This window comes from Phoca vitulina, unplaced genomic scaffold, assembly GCF_004348235.1.
Source record: "Phoca vitulina isolate PV1807 unplaced genomic scaffold, GSC_HSeal_1.0 scaffold38, whole genome shotgun sequence".
In the NCBI taxonomy this organism is placed as follows: domain Eukaryota; kingdom Metazoa; phylum Chordata; class Mammalia; order Carnivora; family Phocidae; genus Phoca; species Phoca vitulina.
In genome coordinates this window covers 10,969,349-10,979,444 of record NW_022589741.1, presented here as the reverse complement: position 1 = coordinate 10,979,444, position 10,096 = coordinate 10,969,349, and the positions used below count along the sequence as shown (strand labels likewise).

The following is a 10,096-nucleotide window of genomic DNA, read 5'->3' as shown; positions in this document are numbered from 1 at the left end:
GTGATGTGGATCACCACATTGGGAGTTTAGTTCACAGTATTCTTGTCAATGTGACTTTCTCATCATGTTTTTAGTTGTGGAGATCTATTCTGCCAGTTACAGGTTATTTTCAGAGTGAGTTCCATTATATGTAGTTGTTGCTTCAAAGTATCCATGGGAGGAAGTGAGCTCAGGATCCTCTTTTTCTACTATTTTCCACACCTATAAACATTTTTTAGAAGGCCTGTTGTGGGCAAATATATTGAATCCAAAATACATCCCTCAGAGAATGCTTATGAATAATTAATTGATTCAGGTGCATTTATGCTTCCTTTAATGATACACCTCAAATCCTGTCATGACTAAGTTATGTTAGTTCTACCTCAATATATATTTTACCTATGTCTAATAGTCTTTTACTCCCCGAGAGGGGAAGATGGAACATTCTGAGCTCACTTCCTCTCACAGATACAAGGCTGCAACTGCATATAGTGCAACTCACTCTCAGATATAGAGAAAAAGCAACATCTAAAAAGATAGGATGGGCAGAGATGCAGTCAGGAACACCCAGAAGCGGGAGGGATATCACAGGTGTGGAGGTACTCTGCAAGGAATGAGGGGTTTAAGATCCTCATTGAGCACACTCAGTCATTGGGATCTGCAAAGCCATAACATCTGGCTTTGAAAATCAGGAAGAGTAGAGGGCTACAGGAAAGATTATACTCTTAAAGAGCCCATGCACAATATTACTCTGAGACCACAGAGACAGCAGTTTGAAAAGTGCCTGAGCTACATCTAGGACATTTATAAACTAATTTTAAGACATGTACTTGAGGGACAGGGATCTGTAGGACTTTCTGCAGGAGAAGAAATGCTGGCAAGTACCACTTTTCTTGCACCCCTTCAGCCTGAAACAGGTGGGTGCCATTTTGTCACTTTGCATCTACCTTGCGAGCACCATTCACCCTGCTCAAGTCTTCCCTGTGGACTTACCATGGTAGGTGCTCCTGCAAAGAGACTACTGCCTTGCCACACCTAATGGTCAATCCTGTCCAGAACCGGCAGCCCTGCATAATACCACCAAACCTGTGGCAAGTTGTAGCTGACCTACCTAATACATAGAAACAAGCAGAGAGAGACAAAAATATAGTAGAAGGAATCAACAGTAGATTAGAGGATATAGAACAGATATGGAAGAAACCTCAAGGAGAACATGAAGGATAATATAATTCACAATATATGAGTTTCAGAAGAAGAAACAGAAACCTCAACTAAAGAAATAATCATTGAAAACTTCCCTAACTCCAGGATCCACAGAGAGCCCCAATGTGAACCCAAAAAAGGTCCACACCAGGATACATACTAATTATGACATAAAAATTGAAGAGAATTTTTAAAAGAGCAACAGAACAACAATTACTTACCTACAAGAAAATCCACATAAGGCTATAAGCTGATTCTTGAGCAGAAACTTTGGTATCCTGCAACCAAGTATACTCTAACCAGCAAGGTTATCATTCAGAATTGAAGGAGAGATAAAGAGGTTCCCAGATGAACAAAAGTTAAAGAGTCTAAAACCACTTAAACAGCCATATAAGAAACTTCTTTGAAGGGGAAGGAAAAAATTTCACTGCTACAAGCAAACATACAGAAAAGGCAGATCAAAAATTTACAAAGCTAGTAAAATACAAAAGTACTAATAACTGAAACATGGAAGAGGGAGTAAAAAATGTAATGTGTTTAAACTTAAGCAACAGTCACCTTTATATGGACTGCTATATACATAGGATGTTATATATAAACATCATGGTAACCACAAATCAAAAACCTATAAAAGGAATCCATGCATGACAAGACAGGTACAGAATAGAATGACAAAACAACTAGAAGAAAATTAACAAAATGGCAATAAGCACATACCTATCAATAATTAAATGTAAATAAACTAAACACTCCAATCAGAAGGCCTAGGGAGACTGAATGAATTTTTAAAAAAAAAGACCCACCTCTATGCTGTCTATAAGAGACCCACTTCAGACCTAAAGACACATACAAACTGAAAGTAAAGGAAGTGAGGGGAAAAAAAGAGCCGGTGTAGCTCTACTAGACTAACAATAGAAAAGAAAGACTATAGCAATAGACAACAGCATTAAATAATAATAAAGGGATGGATCAAACAAGAGGATATATAACAATTATAAATATCTATGAGATATTAGATACAATAGAGCACCTGAATATATAAAGCAAATATTAACAGACATAAAGGGAGAAATTGTAATACCCTAGTAGTAGGGAACTTTAACACCCCACTTACATCGAGTAGTGGCTTTAAATGACACATTAGACCAGATGAACTCACGCTGATATAAACAGAACATTCTATCCACAAATAGCACTATACACATTCTTTTCAAGTTCACATAAAACATGCTCCAGGATAGATCACATGTAGGAACACAAGTTTCAATGAATTCAAAAATTTTTTCCAAACACAACAGTATGAAACTAGAAGAAGACACAAATACATGGAGGCTAAACAAAATGCTACTAAACAACCAATGGGTTGATGGAGAAAACAAAAAGGAAATTAAAAAACGCCGGGACACAAATAAAACTAGAAATACTACAGTCAAAAATCTTTGGGACACAACAAAACAGTTCCTAGAGGGACGTTTATGGCAATAGAGGCCTACATGAAAAACAAGAAAAATATCAATCTAACATAGCACTTAAAAACAAAACCCAGGGGCACCTGGGTGGCTCAGTCAGTTAAGCATCTGCCTTCAGCTCCAGTCATGATCCCAGGGTCCTGGGATCAAGCCCCACATCAGGCTCCCTACTCAGTGAGGAGACTGCTTCTCTCTCCCTCTGCTGCTCCCCCTGCTTGTGCACGCTCATTCTCTCTCTCTCTCAAATAATTAATTTAAAATAAAAACAAAACCCAAAATTAAAAAAGGAAGGAAATAACAATAGAAAAGATAAATAGCTGGTTATTTGAAAACTTGATTAACCTTTAGTCAGACATATCAAGAAAAAGAGGACTCAAATAGCACAAATGAAAGACAAAAAATAACCAACAGCACAAAAATAAGGGACTACTATGAAAAGTTATACGCCATAAAATTGGGCAACCTAGAAGATTTCTTTCCAGAAATCCTGGAAACAAACATACAGTCTTCCAAGATGGAATCAGAAATAGAAAACTGGAATACTGTTTACTTGTGATGAAATTGAGCTGCTAATCAAAAATTCTCCCAACAAGCAAAAGTCCAGAACCTGATGGATTCACAGGAGAATTCTACCAAACATTTAAAGAAGACTTAACCTATTCTTCTCAAACTATTCCAAAAAAATAGAAATGGAAGGAAAACTACCAAGTTCATTTTATGAGGCCAGCATTACCTTGATACCAAAATTAGACAAATACACAACAAAAACAGAGGCCAATATCCCTGATGAACATAGCTGCAAAAATCCTCACAATATTTGTAAACCATATTCACAAACATTAAGAGCTTCATTCACTATGTTTGAGATTTATTCCAAGGATTATTCAGTACAGCAAATCATCAATGTGGTATACCACATTAACAAAAATGAATGATCAGGGAGCCTGGGTGGTTCAGTCGGTTAAGAGTCTAACTCTTGATTTCAGCTCAGGTCATGATCTCAGCATTATGAGATGGAGCCCCACATTGGGCTCCATGCTGAGCATGGAGCCTCCTTAAGATTCTGTCTCTCCCTCTCCCTATGCCCCTCCCCCATCGCTTGCACTCTCTTTAAAAAAATCCATATGATCATCTCAATAGATGCAGATAAAGCACTTGACAAAATTCAACATTCGTTCATGATAAAAACTCAACAAAGTAGGTTTAGAGGGAATATACTTCAACATAATAAAGGAAATACATGACAAGTCCTCAGCTAGTATCACACTCACTGTTGAAAAACTAAAGCCTTTCCTCTAAAATCAGGAACAATACAAGGATGTCCAGTCTCATCTCTTTTATTCAACATACTACTGGAAGTACTAGCTGCAGCAATTAGAGAAGAAATAACTATTATCTAAATTGGTAAGGAAGAAGCAAAACTGCCACTATTTCTAGGTGACATGATACCATATATAGAAACCCTAAAGATTTCAACTACTAAAATAAGTGAATTCATCAAAATTGAGGATGCAAAATTAATATAGAAATCTGCGTATCTATACACTAATAACAAACTAGCAGAAAATTTAAGAATATAATCCTACTTATAATTGCATTAAAAAGAATAAAATACCTAGGAATAAATTTAACCAAGTGAAAGACCTGTACTTGAAAACTGTAAGAAAGACACTGAGGAAGTAATTAAAGGTGACACAAACATGAAAAAATAAACCATGTTAATGGATTGGAAGAATATTTTTAAACCGTGCATTCTACGCAAAGCAATCTATAGGTTCCATGCAATCCTGATCAAAATACCAATAGTTTTTTTCATAGAACATACAATCCTAAAACTTGCATGCAACCACAAAAGTCCCCAAACTGCAAAAGCAATTTTGAGAAAGAACCAAGCTAGAGGTACCAGAATTCCAGATTTCAAGATATACTACAAAGCTACAGTAGTCAAAACAGTACAGTACTGACACAAATATAAATACATATATCAAGGGAAGAGGATCTAGACCCCAGAAATAAATCTACACTTTTATGGTAAATTAATCTATGAGAAAAGAGGCAAGAGTATACAATGGGGAAAACACAGTCTCTTCAATAAATGGTATTGGGAGAACGGGACCACTTTCTTACACCATACACAAAAATAAACTCAAAATGGATTAAAGACCTAACTGTAAGATCTGAAACCATAAAACATCTAAAACAAAACAAGCAGCATTTTATGGATATGTCTCCTCAGGTAAGGGAAACAGCAAAAATAAACCACTGAGACTATGTCAAGCCAGAAAGATTTTGCCCAGTGATGGAAACTATCAACAAAATGAAAAGCAACCAATTTAATGGGAGAAGATATTAGCAAATGATATATCCTACAAAGTGTTAATATTCAAAATATATAAAGAACTCACACAATACCAAATATGATAATCTAATTAAAAATGGGCAGAGAGGGGTGCTCAGGTGGCTCAGTCTGTTAAGTGTCTGCCTTCAGCTCAGGTCATGACCCCAGGGTCCTGGGCATAGGGTTCCCTGCTCATGCACACACACATGCTCTAATAAAAAAAAATCTTTTAAAAAAATTAAAATTTAAATTAAAAAAAATGGGCAAAGAACCTGAATAGACATTTTTCAAAGAAGACATATGGATGGCCAATGGACACAGGAAAAGATGCTCAACATCACTAATCATCAGAGAAATGCAAACCAAAACCACAATAAGATATCACCTCACACCTATCAGAATAGCTAGTATCAAAAAGACAAGAAATAACAGCGTTGGCAGAGATGTGGAGAAAAAGTACTTTAGCACACTGTTGGTGAGAATGTAAATTGGGTGCATCCACTATGCAAAACAGTAGGGAGATTCCTTGAAAGTTAAAAATAGAAATACTATTCGTAATTCCACTTCCGGGTATTTACCTGTAGAAAATGAAAACCTTAATTCAAAAAGATATATGCACCCCTATGTTTATTAAAGCATTATTTACATGACCCAAGATATGGGAGCAACCTAAGTGTCCACTGATTGATGAATGGATAAAGGACATATGATGTACATACAAAAGAGAGTATTACTCAGTCATGAAAAAGAATGAAATCTTGCCATTTGCATCAACATGGATGGAACTAGAGGGTATTATGCTAAATGAATTAAGCCAAACAGAGAAAGACAAATATCAAATAATTTCATAAACAAATGAGCAAACTATTGCCTTGAGGAAAGGGCAGAGTAGGGATAAGGGAAACAGATAAAGGGGATTAAGAAGTACAATCTTCCAGTTATAAATAGTCATGGGGATGAAAACTACGGCTTAGGGAAGATGGTCGATAATACTGTAATAACTTCATATGTTGACACATGATTATACTGATTTTGGTGAACATTTTGTAATGTAAAGAATGGGTAAATCACTATGTTATATACCTGACAGTAATATAATATTGTATATCAACAATTTAAAAAATAATTTTTAATTTACAAAATGTTTACATGTCATTCAACATTATCAGAGTTTAAATAATATGATGATAGGTAAATAAACATTCAAATTCATAAGTAAAATGACTTGGTTCATTTCATTATGTCACATACCTTGTAATTTCAGTTTTGGTCTGGTCTAAACTTACCTATCTCTTTCCATCACTGGAATACCTCCATGAAGTCCTCATACCCTAAAATATCACTGAGCCCATTAAAGCCACCAACAGAGACTGAGCAAAGAATAAAGGGAATCATGGAGAAACTAAACCAGCTGATCCCACCCAGACCTTTCACCCACATGAACACCACTACCAGTGCCGCACACAGCACAGCCAACATCCTCCAGCCTTGAGACACCTACTGCAGGGAGAGATCAGCTAGACATCCGACTAGAGGGGAGGGACCACTTGGGATACAGGAAGGAAAGTAGGTGGTATTTCCCGAGGGCCAGGATGTCATCCCATCTCTAAAAGCAGGCACTGCAGGAAAGGTGACAGACTTCCACAATGGCACCTACCTTGTCAGTGTCACTCTGTTCTGGGAAGGCCAGGTCTCTGTCCTCCTGATCATCCACCCCAGTGAAGGAGTATCTGCTCTCTTGAGGGCAAGGAACCAAGGCCATGACAGGGTTATTTTCAAAGGTAAATTTGTTAATGGCACCACTCATGTCTTCGCTGAATATGGCCTGACCCTAAACTCAAGTGCTGAGCTGCGTGAGACCTCAGCACACACCCTGTGAGGCCCTGATTCACATGACCACTCAGAATTGAGAGATTCTTATCTTACTGTCAAGGAATAAAGCCTTTTTCACACATAAATATACTTTTAAACACTCTGAGAAGTTCCCATGGGCAGAGCTATATTGCCCATCTCAATTAATATTGAACATGACATTTTCAGATGCCTCTTCTACTCAAGGTGAGACATGTGGTGTGTTTGTGAGATCCCTTTTTATGATTCCCACTGCCAAGATCGGCATTCTCACCAAAATGTTCACTAACAAAGGGCTGCCCAAAGTGGAACTCTGTGTTATATGTACTTTTACTTTCCCATGATGATCAGTATTCTCAGATTCAATCATGTCTTTTACTGTAGACCTAGGTTTACAAAATATGTTCAGTGTAAAAGTATTCTGTGTTTAAAATGTTACACCAAAAAAGGATTCTTTGATAAAATGAACATCCATGTGCCTTCATCCCCCATATCCTATTACGTAGATTCCACCTCTTAAATATCTTTTGCATTCATCCATTTCTCTCCATGCCTAGTGCTGCTGAGTTCAGATCATTATCACCTCATTTAGACTACTTGTCATAGCTTCCCTCCCAACAATCCTACCATCTCTAATCCACTGTCCACACTGCATCCTGAGTAATCTTTCCCAAAAGCCAACTCCTACTGGTCATCTCCAGTTGATCTCAAGATCAGACTCTCCTCAGCATGTGCTGCTCAGGTTGAAGGAGTCCATATTCACCAAATTGTGATGTAGTGATTCTTAAAAGCCACCAGTTAACAGGCCTCCACAAACTGGGATATAAGCATATTTCTCTCATCAATCATGGCTGCATCAATTCTATATCTTTCTTCCCTTGCTCACAATAGATGCTCACTCCTTGGTCTACCAGTTCTCCATTAAGCTGGAAAACTTCATTGCTTAGAATGAACTATCGTGATCTCTTCATGAGCCATTCTGCAAAGGGTAACTCTGTACCACCACAAATACAGAACCTGTGGGCCAAGCCCTGAGACAACTTATCAGTTCCAGATTCTTTTGCTCCTTTGCTAACTTTAAGTTTCAGAAGCTCAGTCCGATTCCTCTTCCTTTCCATTCTGCTACTATCCGTTTTGATCCTGAGGAATAATTTTCCCTAAGCCTAACGACAGAGTGGAATGCTACCTTCTTCCCTCAAGCTTTCAAAAAATATGCTAAGAGGAAGTAAAATATGGATAGCAAATACAGAAAAAATAACATGCATTCCAGATTTCGTGTAGCTATCCAAGTGTCGATCTGTAGTCCCTGACTCCCTTCTGAAATAAGTAAAAGCTCAGTTGGGTTTCTGTTCTTTCTCTTTGATCTCTGATGGTGCATCACACCAAATCTTTTCCTACCCACTAACCATTCTTATGCCTAAAGTCACAGTAAGGATGAAAATGTGATCTCTTCCTTTTTTTCTGAATTGAACCTGAGAGTCATGTACAGCAGAGAATTAAGTACCACTTATATTTGTTATACCTAGCACCTGGATCCCCATTCCTCCTATATTCCCTTTTACATATACACATACACAGGTTTGAAACAAAGAGTGAGTCAAAAGGAGGATAAGAGCTTTGAAGCAGGAAGAGTCATCAGCTGGAGGAAAAGAAATGCAATGTATATTTATTCATGCATCAGACTAAACATGACTTTCTGCCAGCCTCTTTGAAGATACTAGGGAGCTAGCCGTGAATCAGGCAAATGCACTACCTTCCTTGATATAGTTCACAATCATCAGAAGGTGAGTTTCTAGGAAAAATGGAAGGTAAGCATAGCAAGAAACGTAGATAAAGAAGCAGGAACCCTGTGAAAAAAGGTCTGCATACCATGCTAAGGAGCCTGAAGTCCTTAAGTAAGTCATTGGGATTTTAAATAGTAATGAATGCAGTTGCATTTGCAACTAGAAAGGGTGTTCTGGCAGTTGTATTGAAGAATATAGGTGGGATAAAACTGAGGCAGCTTGGTTAATTAGAGGCTCACAGTAATCCAAGAAAACTATTACATGAACTTGAATAAGTGATGCAGAAACAATGAAAGAAGAGAACTTGCTTATTAGATAAATATTTTGAATTGAAAATCCCAGGACACACTGATTGCATGGGGCAGATAAGCAGAGTGGCCCTGGACTTCAGGTGCTCTCAGAAAGGTAGACAGTTTTCCAAAATGCTAATCCATATACAATGCCCAATACATACAAAATTCACAACAATAATTTTCAGTTGTAGAAAATTTTAAATTATTTTTTACTCACAAACAAAAGACTTCTATTACCTGTATTGTATGGACAGACAGCAGGCTAATTTGTTATCTTATTTTCTGAAGGTTCAATGCGGGAGTTGAAATGGTGAAACCTCTTAAACTCATGGACATCTCCAATGTAATAGTAAGTTTGTTCTGTCCTGTGGTGGGTGGTGCTTGGCATGGGTCTTCCAAGAGACATTCTTATGCAGGGGTAAGTTTATCAATATGAATCCTAGTAATCATGGATTTCCCGGAGCACAATTCCTAGCAGGTGTTTGTGATGTCAGTCATCTTGGATTTTAAAGAGAGAAATCAGCTCAAGGAAATTATTTCAAATTTTTTTTTATAACAGATTTTTATAGTTGTTTATCCAAAAGAGGAAAGTGTTAGTATTCTACATTCATATTTAAACATGGTAGTGCATCTCCTAGAGTCAGTGATCTGTCTGGGGCACTGTGCAAATGTCTTTGATGGTTACCCACAGCTTCAGAATAGGAACATTTTGGTTTGGTTATCCTAATTCTCTGTTGGCATAACTTCCTAACCTTTAGTTTATGCACTTAGCAATTTTATATGGAGTGTCCTTTTTATTAAATGTGTTTTAGTGGCAAATGCAAAGCCATGTTACTTATAAAAGAATAATGTTTATACTTGGCTTTAAAATAACTTTCTATAAAGCCTATCTGAGTTTACCAATAACATTCATTTTGAGATTTATTTCAACTAATGATTTATTGCCTGATATTTATTCATGTATTCTGCAAATGTTTATTAAGGTTCTAATAGATATGAGGAATTATGGGCAAATGGAGAAAAATAAATGTTCAGCAAGGTTGCAATCCAAAAGACATTCAACCTACCAATTCTATGAAGAAAGTAAAAAGGCAAGGGCTTATGTTAAAGTTGATATTTGACTTAGCCCTGAAGGATATCTGTAGACAGAGAATGAGGTGAAAGGGAAAACTCATAAAG

The 10,096-nt window shown here is 37.1% G+C and overlaps 1 pseudogene; it reads left to right on the top strand.

The window, feature by feature from the left end:
• The first annotated feature begins 6,264 nt into the window (after window positions 1-6,264).
• On the top strand, window positions 6,265-9,521 carry LOC116647039 (annotated as a pseudogene).
• Window positions 9,522-10,096: the final 575 nt, after the last annotated feature.